At 36.1% G+C, this 13,428-nt stretch overlaps 1 long non-coding RNA gene across 13 annotated transcripts in view; it reads right to left on the reverse strand.

Annotated features, from left to right (window-relative positions):
• LOC124392977 overlaps window positions 1-10,259 on the reverse strand; it is a 74,400-nt gene extending 64,141 nt beyond the window's left edge. For 3 of the 13 annotated variants that reach the window (XR_006927263.1, XR_006927262.1, XR_006927261.1), the window contains exons 1-4: window positions 9,937-10,243; window positions 9,718-9,802; window positions 4,997-5,163; window positions 4,109-4,205 (exon numbers count right to left, since the gene is read on the reverse strand). This is a non-coding gene — a long non-coding RNA (uncharacterized LOC124392977). Of the gene's footprint in view, window positions 1-4,108; window positions 4,206-4,996; window positions 5,164-9,717; window positions 9,803-9,936 lie in introns of all 13 variants that reach the window. The other 10 variants (XR_006927252.1, XR_006927257.1, XR_006927258.1 and 7 more) reach the window with 8 other exon arrangements.
• Window positions 10,260-13,428: the final 3,169 nt, after the last annotated feature.

The following is a 13,428-nucleotide window of genomic DNA, read 5'->3' on the forward strand; positions in this document are numbered from 1 at the left end:
ACCAACAATGCTTAGCAGCTGAAACAAACACAACATATAAAGAAACACACAATATTATATCCTTGATAACATATTCTAATGGACATGGCAACCATTAATGGTCTCTTTTCCATAACCATGTGGTCTATCATTTCATCTAATTTGCCTAACAATAAAAGGGCCAATTAAAGCATAACTGCATTACTTTGTTAATAAAGCAGACAGATTGACTCTGGGGAGCACTTCATTGGTAGTTAATTATGCGCAATGGTAGTCCCAGATCCACTGAGCAAATGTGAAGCCATAAAAGCGTTATAGTCCTGACAATTCCCACTCATGGCCGTACACACAGTTAAATCTAACGGTTGTGCATACTGCTAAGGCCAGTGAGACACTCAGTGAAGAGAAATAGAGCACTCTGCAATTGTGCAGCTACCTCAGAGAGTTGCAGCTCGTCCGTTTTGAGCCACGATGAACAAAGGAACAATAAAAGAATGGCATTCTTGCAATAGATGCTCTGAATGCAGGGGTCATTCTCAGGGCATGGACAGACTGGTGTTGATACACTCTCAAACAATTCGTGACTTGATTCCCATAGCATAAAAACTAGCCATAAATGCTAGAGATGTGCATTTTATTCAAACATATGCTATATTTGTGCTTTTCGAGATATTATAGTGGAGTTAAGCCTGTCACTATGCTGAATGGTTTGACCCTGAGTGAGTCTGGCTGCACTTGCCTTGTCGGTATCCTAATAAAGAGGCATAGAATCGTGTCTGAATAAGGGCTTCTGGCAAGAATGTGACATTTTGTCAATACTATATTGGCATTCCACTTAACCTCAGAGACAGGAGGATTATTCTGTTGCAGCAGGCTAGTAAATGGCTTGTTTGTACTGCAGTTTTCTCCAGCAGACATCTTTATTATGTATATAATCAATGACTTCCACTATTTAAATTTACTGACTTTTGCCTAATGCTAAATTTTTATTGCAGAGTAAGAAAAAGGGAAAGATGAATACAAATGAGACTAATCACTACATATGATTAATGAAATGTTTACACTTGCTTATTCTTATACTTAATATGCATATCAACGTGTGCTAATTATTATTAAATAAGCCATTAAAATGATCTTCTTTTCCCAAAAGTGATAAAGGCAGTGAAATCAATCATTTATTAAAATGAAACAATGTATGAAACAAAAAAAATGAAAATAAGCTATAATGCTTTTGGTGCTTATGGTATGCTTTAACACAACATAATATTATATAATTTAGCAATAAAACATCAAACTATTTGTATTTTTGAAGAAAAAGATTGTTATTTTTTTGAAGGAAAAAATCTATGATGAAGCACTTGACTTCTCTAGTAAATCCAGCTGTAATTTTCCTTTTTCCCCTTTTTTTTTTTGGGATAATTACAGCAAATCAGTTGGCCATTACTAGCTTTTCCCAGCTGCACAATTCTAATAGGTTGTCAATGATTGTTTTTAACCAAATTAAGATTGGTTACAACCCTGTGTCATACACACTGCTGGGGAGCCGTCTGTGATAAATGATGCTTGAAAAGCACTCTGATCAGTCAGTGTTAAGAATCTGGCTTCAAGCGCACTGGGACAACTCCATTTCTAAGGGTTAATACGACATGCCCTCTTCCAAAACAACAAGAATTTAAGCATATCAGTCTGTCATTTGGAAACCTTGGGTCATTGGTGTGGTGATGGATGGGAAAGGTTGATGCTTATTTCTTACAATGTCATGTACATCTTTATGGGATTATTCTTCCTGCCCATTATTCATGCATGTCGGGGACTATGGGGCTTTTACCACTCAGACAACAAAAACTGATACTGACAGTCAGGTGTGCTTGAGTAGTCATAGCAATCTGCTCTAATCAAACAGCATTAAATCAAAATGCATTACTGTCTTATACAGTAGAAGAGTAAAACCCTAATACCCTAAATATTTAAAGTCAACTAATTAAAAGCATTGTGTATACTCAAAATAACTGATAATTAGAATATATAATAATATATATAGAATTATATAATACATTTTATATTATTTAATAAATACATATGTGCAAATATTAATATACACAGAGATTATAAAAAATCTTTAAAAAAAGAAAATTAGTCTTGATGTTGCTGTGAGTAAAATTACATTTACTGATGATAATAATAATATTAATAATAATGGTGTTTTTATTGCTTACTTATATCCTCAGTATTATCATGTCAAATATGTACATTAAATTATGCACAAAAATATGAGCACAAATTAACTCTAAAAATGTCTTATCCTGGGGAAACAAACGAGAGTTAATATGTGGCTTGTCACAGCCTGTTAGGTTTGTTACTTTTCTCTTTATGGCAAACTTTCTTCTTATTATGTTTTCCGGTTAAAGCTAGGGGAATTGTGTCTATCCTTTCTGAAAAAGGAGAAATATTGTCTTTTAACAGCCACATAAAAGAAAAGAAGCTGCAAGCCACTTCAGCACAGTGGAACAGCCTGCAGGGATTTCAACCGAGAGCACCGTCTCGAGTAGATTCAATGGCAAATAGTTATTATTTTCCCAAAATTAAGTATTTTTCTCCTACCTATGAACAGTGGTGTTAAAATATTGAGAAAAAATAAATATATTAAACATTACATTTTCGAATACTGGATGCATCTGTCTCCAGCTAATTGAGATGCTAGTAAGAATGTTAGGGCTCAGGAGAATAATTTGTCAGTGGAAAAACACAGAATGGTCCAATTTATTGCTTGCTGCAGGCTGAGATGTTCCAACAGTCTTTGATCAACCTTTTTTTAGGTCAGTATGATTTGAAATACAGAGAGAGGTCTCAGAAAACTGGAGAGAAAAGATTGTCTTTTTCCACAAAAAATGAAATAAGTATTTCTGTTTTGGTACACTGTTTGGATGCAAAGCATTTGATAAATCCTTCATAGAACTACAGGGGGTTAAAACAGAGAAGATTTCCTGATTCTGTTTATTTGCAATGATGCTTGGGCAATTAGTAAAACATTCATGATAGAGCAACTTCAAGTTTTGCTGCTAAATCACTTAGATCACATCAGATCAATGGACTAAAGGGGGATTATTAAAATATTTTTTTAAAGAAAACTTGTAGTGGAGAAACATAAATGTGAACCAAGAACAGTGTCTTTTTCAATTGAATATGACTTTGAATTTTATTTAAAGCTAAACATTTTCTGATGCATACCATTTTTTGTCCCGGGATTTGTTCAGTGAATGCAAATCTATATTTAATTTTAAATCACAGACACTCTACTGAGGAACCAATATAAAGAATGCTACATTTAAAAGAAATACTAGTTGTTCTGCATACAGCATACAATGGGCGAGATCATAATATGAGAAATATTAGAATTATTTCTATCATTGCATTTAAATTTTAGAATTAGTTCTATTAAAAAAAAAACATTTGTTTTGATAAACCTTTGAAGGATTAAAACAAACCATTTCTTTTATTATGATGACAATTTATGTAAATTTCTAAAATGGCTTAAACTCCCATACACATTCCTATATAATTCTATTTTGATCTGTATTTCGGTTAAATTCTGTACAGTCAGCTTTAACTGTCTCCTTATAAAAATCACTCTAATGTGCACCAAGGGTTTATGAGGTACAAGATGTAGTTCATTGTTTTAAATTCTCTTTCCATATTCTCCCTGCTGGTGTCTGGCTAACCTTGCAGTGTTTGGAGCTGCAAGCTTACACAGGGCATGCAGGAGTCTACTCCACTCATGCCCTCAGCGCATTCATTATCCTACAGAATGATCCCAGGTCACAGGGCCGGAAATTTTAATTACGTTGGCCGTAAATGGAGGAATTAAGTAGCGTGTTTTAAAAATGCTGAATCGGTGGAAAGAGGGCGGGGGTTGGTTTTGGATGGCATTGCCATGCTATGACAGCTTACTTTTGGATTCAAACATAGCCATTATTCTGTTTTATGAGCTTAGGTTAAAATACTACACACCACTCACAGTTTAACAACTAGTGTATGTCTTTCTCGCTTCTGCAATCACGTTTCATCACGCTGTAAAATGTGACTTAAGGTTTGTACTCTAGGTTGGCCTGTAAATTAAAGAGAGATTCACCTTCACTCCACTTCAGTGTCATGGCAGGAGAAACGAGTTGAGCTGCAGTCACTTGGTCCTCTGAGGCATCTGTAGATCAGAGTTTCAGCCAGCAGCCCTACGGGTAGTGGACATAATTATTGAACATCAGGCATTTACTTGGCACATGCTGCTGGCCACCGATTTGGTGCAACTTGCCCTGTTTACCAACTCATTTAAATTAACATGCTCCGTTAGAGAGTTGTGCTGTTTGTCCTGATAGCAGTGATGGGCATTGAGTCTATTACAGTTTTGGTTCCATAGTTATATACAAATAACCACAACAGACAATGGAAATAAGCAGTGCTTGTGAAAGAATATTATTAATGTAAATAATTTTGTGGGACTTTAATCATCAGTCTTTTCACAACATTTTCTGGTATATAAAAATATAATTGTGATGAAAAACGAACAGAACAGAACTATTTCTCAAAAGTACGGTGTGATTATGCATTAATAGGCAGAAAGTTGAAGCTCAGAAACCAGTAAAGGCTACTGTCGGTGTTCTACTGCTCCAAATGCTCAAGGATGTAGTGAGCAAGCACAAAAGGCATTCAGTTATACTACACTGAATGCATTAATAGCAACTGAGTTAGTATTATGAAAGTGTAAAGATTTAAAGATTTACACTGCTCATGTACATGTGAACATATGAATACTAAATAATAAACTTGAGCTGATTATCAACCCACAAGGGAAATGTTTACCTCTTACTGAGCACAACCAAACGACTAAAATGCCTGCCATATGAGGCGAAGACTAACACTAAAACAGCTAACCCCCCCATGGGTGGTCAGGGAAGACTGAAGAGTTCACTCTGGCGATAAAGATGGAGGAAGGCAAGTGAATGAAAGGGGGCCTCATACTTACGTTAAAGCCATAAGCACACTAACAAAATGTGAATGGCTCTGTCCGCTGCACTAACCACAGAAGGGAATAAAAGTGTTCAGTCAGGGCAGCTCAGCCGTAAGTCACAGGGGTAATGATGTCAGGCTGTAGGCAGGGTTAGAGCAATGGCTGCAGCAGGCCCCCCAAAGCTGTCAAAATATACACACACACACACACACACACACACACACACACACACACACACACACACTCTATATCTGATATATGAGGCACACAGGTCAGTGACATTAGTGCCACAACATTCAGTCATTCAGTACGTATCATAATCCAACTAAACACAGGTGGCAGCGCATCACTTTTGTCATGGGCCAATGCAAGAACTCTCTATTACACAATATAAAGATAGTAAACAGAAATCAATCTTGGGACTAAGGGAGTGTTATAAAACGAGGGTCAACAAAATACATTTGTGTGATCTAATGGATTTTCAATGTAATGCAGAATAAATTTAAGTGCAATTACAAAAAAAAAAAAAAAAAAACACCTTTCCCTCTCTCACACACACACACACACACACACACACACACACACACACAAAGGAAGCAGCAAGGGCACTTACGCCACTCAACTATTTTGTAGCATGATAATTAACCAATTCACTATTCACAGTCAATTCTCAAAGGTGTCTTTGAACTAATTGTTCTCATTGACTCATTTAATTATTTGTTTGCTGGTTTAATTATTTTCTGATCTTGAGAAAATGAAAATTAATAGAGGCAAACCTTGCAAAAAAAAAAGAAAAAGAATCTGGCAAAAAAAAAGAGAAAAAAAATAAATTCTTAGCTAGATATTCTATAGATCAAAAGTAAATAGATAGAATTTGAAAATTGAAATGCGTGAATGTCATTTACCAGCGAATTACACTAATTAAGAAAGTAAATAATTAGCATAAATAACATTAGTATTAGAATATTACTACTAGATAGTTAAAATTTTAATATGGTTTTATTGGCTGTCAATTTGTACAACGACAGCTCATGAGACAAAATAAATTATGTTTTAATTATCTAATAGTAATAAAACAAAATAAAAAAAAGGCTCAGAGATGCTAATCACAAGGTTGAAGCCTCTTTTGGGGGCTGAGCAAGGCTCTTAAAGATATCTCTGTATCATGGCTGACCCTGCGCTCTGATCCCAACATCCTGACTAGCTGGGAATTTCAAGCTACTGTAACATATATGTGACAAACCAAAGCTCCTTCTTCTTCTATGGAAAGTATAGCACTAAAATGTATCATCATTTGACATCAAATGTATAATGCTTCTGAATTAGGAGAAAATTACTTTGATGCTTTAAATCTCTCCAAAATGGAGCTGTGTATAAATAAAAAGTCTATGAACATACTGTCACAGAGCTCTAAGACTAAGAGTGTAATGTGCTGAATTTCAACCCAAGTGAAATTTAGTGCCGTGAGTAATTTTGTCTTATAACAGAAAGTCCTCTCCTCTAGATTAAAACATCATCTCTCCTTCTGGCCAGTGCCAATGTCCTGCCCTGAACTTGTACAAGACCAGCAGAGGCATTAAAGTCTGACTGGCCTGTGGCATCCATCCAAAGCACCCTCAAAAAAAGTCTAATATTCCTTTACAAGGTGCCAGACCTGTTGAACCCTTTTAACAACTGCCATATGGAAAATAGAGAAAGACAAAAAGAAAGAACTAGCCACGGATGGAATCATACATAAGCCTGAGTGCAGCAAGAATTCAGAGGAATCTTTTTAACAACTGGACCACTTTCCTTACAGCTCCCACTATTTGTCACACTGCCTTAAAATGTTTTGCTCATTTGTTTCTGTTAAATATTTCATCCTCCCTTAAATATTCATTTAACATCTTTTACATTTTTTACTAGGTTCTTTTCCCCATTGTCTTTTTTTTTTCCATGGTTCCCTTTTTTGGCTTCACAATCACATCATTATTCATGGGCACCCAGAAACCGATTGCATAAAACATGCACATGAATTCCTTCTTGCCTTTTCTCATTAAGAGATATACTTCAAGTAGCCTAAACACTTCCCAATGCTCCACTTGTGGAAATTGGATATTCTCTTATGCTGTACAGGTTCACAAATGGGTTACAGCTTCATTCAAAAAGAAAATAGGATAAAGAAAAAATTGCATTCTATTTCAATCCTTTTTATCCTTAGTGTGTATTCCTTACAAACACATTAAAGGCTGAATGATGCCTAAAACCTTTAGTTGTAAACATTTAAGCATTAATTCTGGGAAGACTGTTTCCTTAATAGCTTCCGTGTTATGTCCTTATAAATTACTTACTCACTTCATCTTACTCAGTTCCAGGTATATGTTTACATGTTTTAGCACTCGGTTCTGGGAACACGTAAAACACATAAGCTGGATCTGATACTCAGTTCTATGGTCCGGGGAATCAATTCTACCCACAATCTGCATTCTCTCTGCACATACACAGTTTCATCCTGATGCTGCAAATGTTTGAGAAAAACACATTTTTACAGTGTAGTCAAATTTATATTACAGAAATACAAGAACTGAAATTAATATTCAATTAAAATGAGAACTACTGTGGGTTCTGGTATTTTTTTTTTTCTTTTCATTTAGAATTTTGTTCTGGCTTCTGGAGGAGAGAATAAAGACTTCTTACCAAGTTTCTTATTGATCCACAAATAAAACTAAGAAAATGACTGTTTGCTACACCTTCTTCAAAGCATATTAGTGTTTCAGTAGGTAAATTTGCTTTAGTTAATTAGAAAGACAAGGCCAACAATCAAGAACCAAAATAATTCTGCCAGTCTTAGAATGCACATAAAAGCAAAACCCTAAACTTCAAAGTCTACACCAGCTTTTATTTGTGAATAATACCAATAAGGAACGATTGCAAACATGACCACACTGAGAGAAAAAATGATATAGTAAACTTTCAATTTTGTTGGATTAATGAGACCGCTTGATCAGACAGAACAAATAGCAGTGTGTTAATTAGGGATTATACCAAATGATCCTGTGCACACAGTTGAGGCAGAGAGCAACATTCTGATTGAGCAAAGTGCTACGGTTAAAAAGTCAGCAAGACATTAATACATCCTTCTCTACAAAAAAAAAAAAACATTTGTCCATCCTTTCAAATAATGGAATAGTGAAGCACAAAGGGGACAATACAAAGCAAAAATGTAAAGTTAAAATTATGGTACTAAAGACAGACATTGGCCCATAAGGCGAAAAACTGCACACATGCAGATGCCAGAGCTGTGTGCACGTTTCTTTGTTCATCTGTCAAGAAATTAGTGAAAGCTTCCTGTAGTCCTTTCTCATTTGCATACACTAATTGCTAGTCCTCATCATGCAGCATGAACGAAGCTCATTTAATAATAAGACAAGAATAATAAATCATAAACTTAATCATGCAAAAAAAAAAAAAAAGATGATAGAATATTTGCAAAGAAATATACCCCTGATTCAATTTGCTGAAAAGGGAAAAAAAAATCTGCACTTCTATTAGAAAAACTTCAGGAGTTTTCCCACAATTCATTTAAAAAAAAATAATTTTAATGACATTTAAAAAAAAAAATAATATGTATGGTATGAATATTTGTACATTTTACCTCCTGGCCATGTATTCAGAATAAGACACAACTGTTAGACACAAACAATGTTCATTCATCTATATAAGTATAATTATTTCTTAGTGTTTGAAGCAAAGGAATATGATGTGTCAATTCTGTGATTTAAAAAAAATGAATTGTGGGGAGAAAAAAAATCACTTCAATAAGAAAAACGTCGAGTTTCACCACAATTAATTAAAAAAAAAATCATTTTAATTAAATCTTTAAAGGATAATATGTATGGTATGAACATCTGTACCTACCTTTCCTGACCATGTATTCAGAATAAGACACAACTGTTAGACAAAATCAATGTTCCTTCATCCATAAGTATAATTATTTCTTGGTGCTTGGAGCAAAAGAATACGATGTGTTCAATTCTGTGCATTTGAATAGACATCATAGTTCTATTAATAATTTTTTTTAGTGACAATGTTATTCCTTTTCAGTATTTCTTTGTAATAACATTCACACCGAACAAGAATCAACATTACAAAATCCATCCAACATTACAAAATCCATTGTTGAAATAATTTACAATTAATTGTTTTCTAAAACTGGGGGAAAATACATGTTCTTCTGCATAAGTATTTATGCAGGAATTTTATTCTATATGTAAAGACTACTGACAGCGAACCAACTGGAATCCATATGCATATGAATTTATTCAGACTAGGTCATGATGGTGTGATTTACTTAGTGCACTGTTGCCATCTAGTGAACACTAAGTGATTTTTCTTCATTGCCTATAAAATGAAAAATGAAGTGAGATTCTGCTGTACTGTAGAAACAGTCGACTGGGAACAATATCAACACTAAGAAATTCATTGACGGGAACAGCAGTTTTCTTACACATTCGAACACTATGACATCAAACTATAACAATCCTGTGTCTTCATTAAATTTAGTTTATATGCCTGCTAAAAAATCAAGTCCAGCCAGATACCAGGTGCCAACTAGGTGTTTTGCAGCTGCATAATAGTGGCAACGAAAGAGTTTTAACTGCCAGTGCAACAACATAATTAAGATGTTCTTATAAATATAGACCACAATGAGACAGACATGTAATAAAGAGTAATAGGAAAGCTGGAAAACAACTTACCTGCTCGTAATGATGGTCTCCCAGTTTAGCAGCTTGGCCTGTATTTGGTCTAACTAAACTGGGTTTTTGAGCAGGTGTGCCTGAGCTGAACACACATAATATAACTGCATTTCTCTTAAAGTTTTGCATTTCTTAATCTGGTCGTCATTTTTAGGAATTTAAACATTACTTTTATTTGATTAAAGCACGAAAACCTCAGTGTTCAATAAACAAACTTACGGTTCAAAAGTAAACACGCTACAGAAGTAAATCTCAAAATGTCATTTAAATTACGTGCAAAATATCACCGAAAAACACGATAGAAACTCCCTCTGAATGAGACGCAATCAAGCTTAAAATATTATTATTATTATTATTATTAGGTTGTTAGCACGCCTGGTGTGTGTGTGAGCAATACTGCCACCTGCTGTACGAGCTTGTATTTAATTTGGTGATTAAACTGAACGTTCAAAGCCGGTCGTGTCCCAATCGCCGCATTTATCCGGAGATGTCCACTCAAAAGTCGGCTCAGAATGTTCTGCTTCTCCTGCACCCGCAATGGAACTTTAAGGAATGAAGCGTCCACATAACCAATCAAATTATCTTACAGCCTGTTGTAGGCCAATGTCCATTAAAAACTTAACAAGCCCCCATACACCCATTCATTCCTAATCCTTAAGTTTCCACTAGTGCCACAAGTTCCCAACCCCGCTCTGTACATCTGAGTGTTTTTATTGCTTCACTCATTCAAGACAGAGCAGGTAATTAACTGATTAGTTAAATGAGTTATGCTGGAAGCATGGAAATCATACAAATTTGCAGGATAGTGGTTACTCCAGGACCAGGGGTATCTTCCCTCAACTGTGCATACTCATAGTTTCGTGCGTAAACCATTTGTACACATAGTTTTGTTCGTAAACCATGTATGCGTTGATTCGTGTGTAAACACTGTGTACGCATAGTTTTGCATGTAAACCGTGTGTATGCATTCCTTTGTGTGTACGCCCCTCATACATCTAGTTTTGGCTATAAACTGTGCGTACGCATAGTTTTGTGCGTAAACCATGCAAACCCATAGTGTTGTCCATAAACCCTGCATATGCATATTTTTGTGCGTACACACACTGCTTTGCATTGAATAGGATCGATCATGTTTTGCGTATGCATGAGGATAGAGGATACGCATAATTCTCCGCACATTCCTGACCATGTGTATGCAAGAACCTCTCCCTCGCTAGTAGTGGAAAAGTGTTAAAGCAGGTAAACTAACCATGTGGAACTATTAGATCACATATTGTTCACACTCTTGTTCACATAATTGTGAGTAATGACTAATTTAGGTGCATATAAGCAACAGGCATGACACAAACAGAATCGAAATAAAAACATATAAAAAAAGGAACATTTAAAGATTAGTTGGAATTGGCCTTCGAGCTGACAGAAACTATTTACATGTATGCACAATTAGGTGCTATCAGTTATACTGTATTAGAGGTTTTTTCAATAAATATTTTTTATCCTGTCTTTTTGAAAATAAAGAGAAAATCCTAGGGGCCATATCCAAACTCAACAACCTCCTAAATCTAGCTCAGTCGCACACCAGTGTACCTCTCCTATTGCTGTTATAAAGCAGAAAGTGGTCACAATAAAGTAAACAATTATATAATGTGAGTGTATTAAATGATTCAAATCAATAAAGGTCTGGTTTTGCAAGTTGCCCATGACTCCATGAAGTGTCACTGAGTAAACTGTCAACCTTAATATTTAACCTATTATTTGTCTTTTATTTTCATCAATAGCACAAATATCTCCAAATCCTTATACATTGCATACAGGAAGTATTCACAGGGCTTCACTTTTTCCACATTTTGTTGTTATAGCCATAATCCAAAATGGATTAAATTCATTATTTTCCTCACAATTCTACAAACAAAACCCCATAATGACAACATGAAGCATGTACATAAGTATTTATAGCCTTTGCTCAAGACTTAGAGCACCTTTGGCACCAATTACAGCCCATTTATTTTGATGCTGCAAGATTGGCACACATATTTTTGGGCGGTTTCTCCCATTCTTCTTTGCAGAACCTCTCAAGCTTCATCAGGTTAAATGGGACATTTTCAGATCTCTCCAGAGGTGTTCAATCGGACTCAAATCTAGGATCTGGCTAGGCCACTCAGGACATTCAAAGAGTCATCCCTGTTACGTTTCCTTTTGGTATCTAGGGTAGGAAAGTAACATATGTTGTTTTTGTGATGGATCTTGGAAAAAAGGAAATGACTGAGACTCAGTTTTAGTTGTTCTTTCACTTTACTGTCTAGTGTATAATACAAATTTACATGAATAAGGAAAAAGACTATATACAACAAAAACAAAATAAAATAAACAAACAGCCGGGGTCAATGAGCTTGAAAATATTGAATCACCAAGGTGGACTCAGTGATGGTGCCAAAACAAAGAACAAAACAACTTTCCTACCTATGTACAGCCTAATCTGCCCAAAAGCGTGTCTAAAAAGAGAATCTTCTACAGCGGGATTATGTAGCGGTGCGGCCAAACTACATGTCCACACAGCACGTTCGAAACCAGTAGTACCAGTAGGTTATCAGCAGGAGTGCCTGAGTAAGGGTGACTATAGATGCCGAAGAGAAGTTATTGCTATTGACTTGACTGCTGGGGGGGTCAGGTAGACAGGTTGGCAGTGAGCGGAAAGAGCAGCCAAGCCATACAAACAAATAGGTGCTTTTGTGGCTCGTAACAGTCCCATAACCACTCCTTTGTTATCTTGGCAGTGTGCTTAGGGTCGTTGTCCTGTTGGAAGATGAACCGTTGTCCCAGTCTGAAGTCCAGAGCACTCTGGAGCAGGTTTGTATCAAGGATGTCTCTGTCCATTGTTGCAATCATCTTCCCCTCGATCCTGACTAGTCTTCTGCCACTGAAAAACATCCCCACAGCATGATGCTGCCACCACCATGCTTCACTGTAAGGATGGTATTGTCCAGGTGATGAGTGGTGCCTGGTTTCCTTCAGACATGACACTTGGCATTCAGGCCAAAGAGTTACATTTTTGTTTTTCATGGTATGAGAGTCCTTCAGGTGACTTTTGGCAAACTCCAGGCAGGTTGTGCCTTTTACTGAGGAGTACTGAGCTTCCATCTGGCCACTCTACCATACAGGCCTGGTTGATAGAGTGCTGCTGAAATGGTTGTTCTTCTGGAAGGTTCTCCTCTCTCCACAGAGAAACGCTAGAGCTCTTTCAGAGTCATCATCGGGTTCTTGGCCACCTCTCTGACTAAGGACCTTCTTCCCAATCGCTCAGTTTGGCCAGGCAGCCTGCTCTAAAGGAAGTCCTGGTGGTTCCAAACTTCTTCCATTTAAGGATGATGGAGGTCACTGTATTCATTGGGACCTTCGTTGAAGCAGAAAATTTTTCTGTATCTTTCCCCAGATCTGTGCCTTGATCCTCGATAAAGTCTCAAAGGACTACAGACAATTCATCGGACCTCATGGCTTGGTTTGTGCTCTGACATGCACTGTTAACTATGGGACCTTTGTACATATACATATAGTGCCTTTAGTTTTTTTACTTTTTAATAAATTTGCTAAGATTTCAGACAAACTTCTTTCAAGTTGTCATTACGTGGTATTGTTTGTAGAATTGTACGGGAAAAATTAATTGAATTAATTTTGGAGTTAGGCTTCAACGTGACAAAATGGGGAAAAACTTTC

Source organism: Silurus meridionalis, chromosome 10, assembly GCF_014805685.1.
Source record: "Silurus meridionalis isolate SWU-2019-XX chromosome 10, ASM1480568v1, whole genome shotgun sequence".
NCBI lineage: Eukaryota > Metazoa > Chordata > Actinopteri > Siluriformes > Siluridae > Silurus > Silurus meridionalis.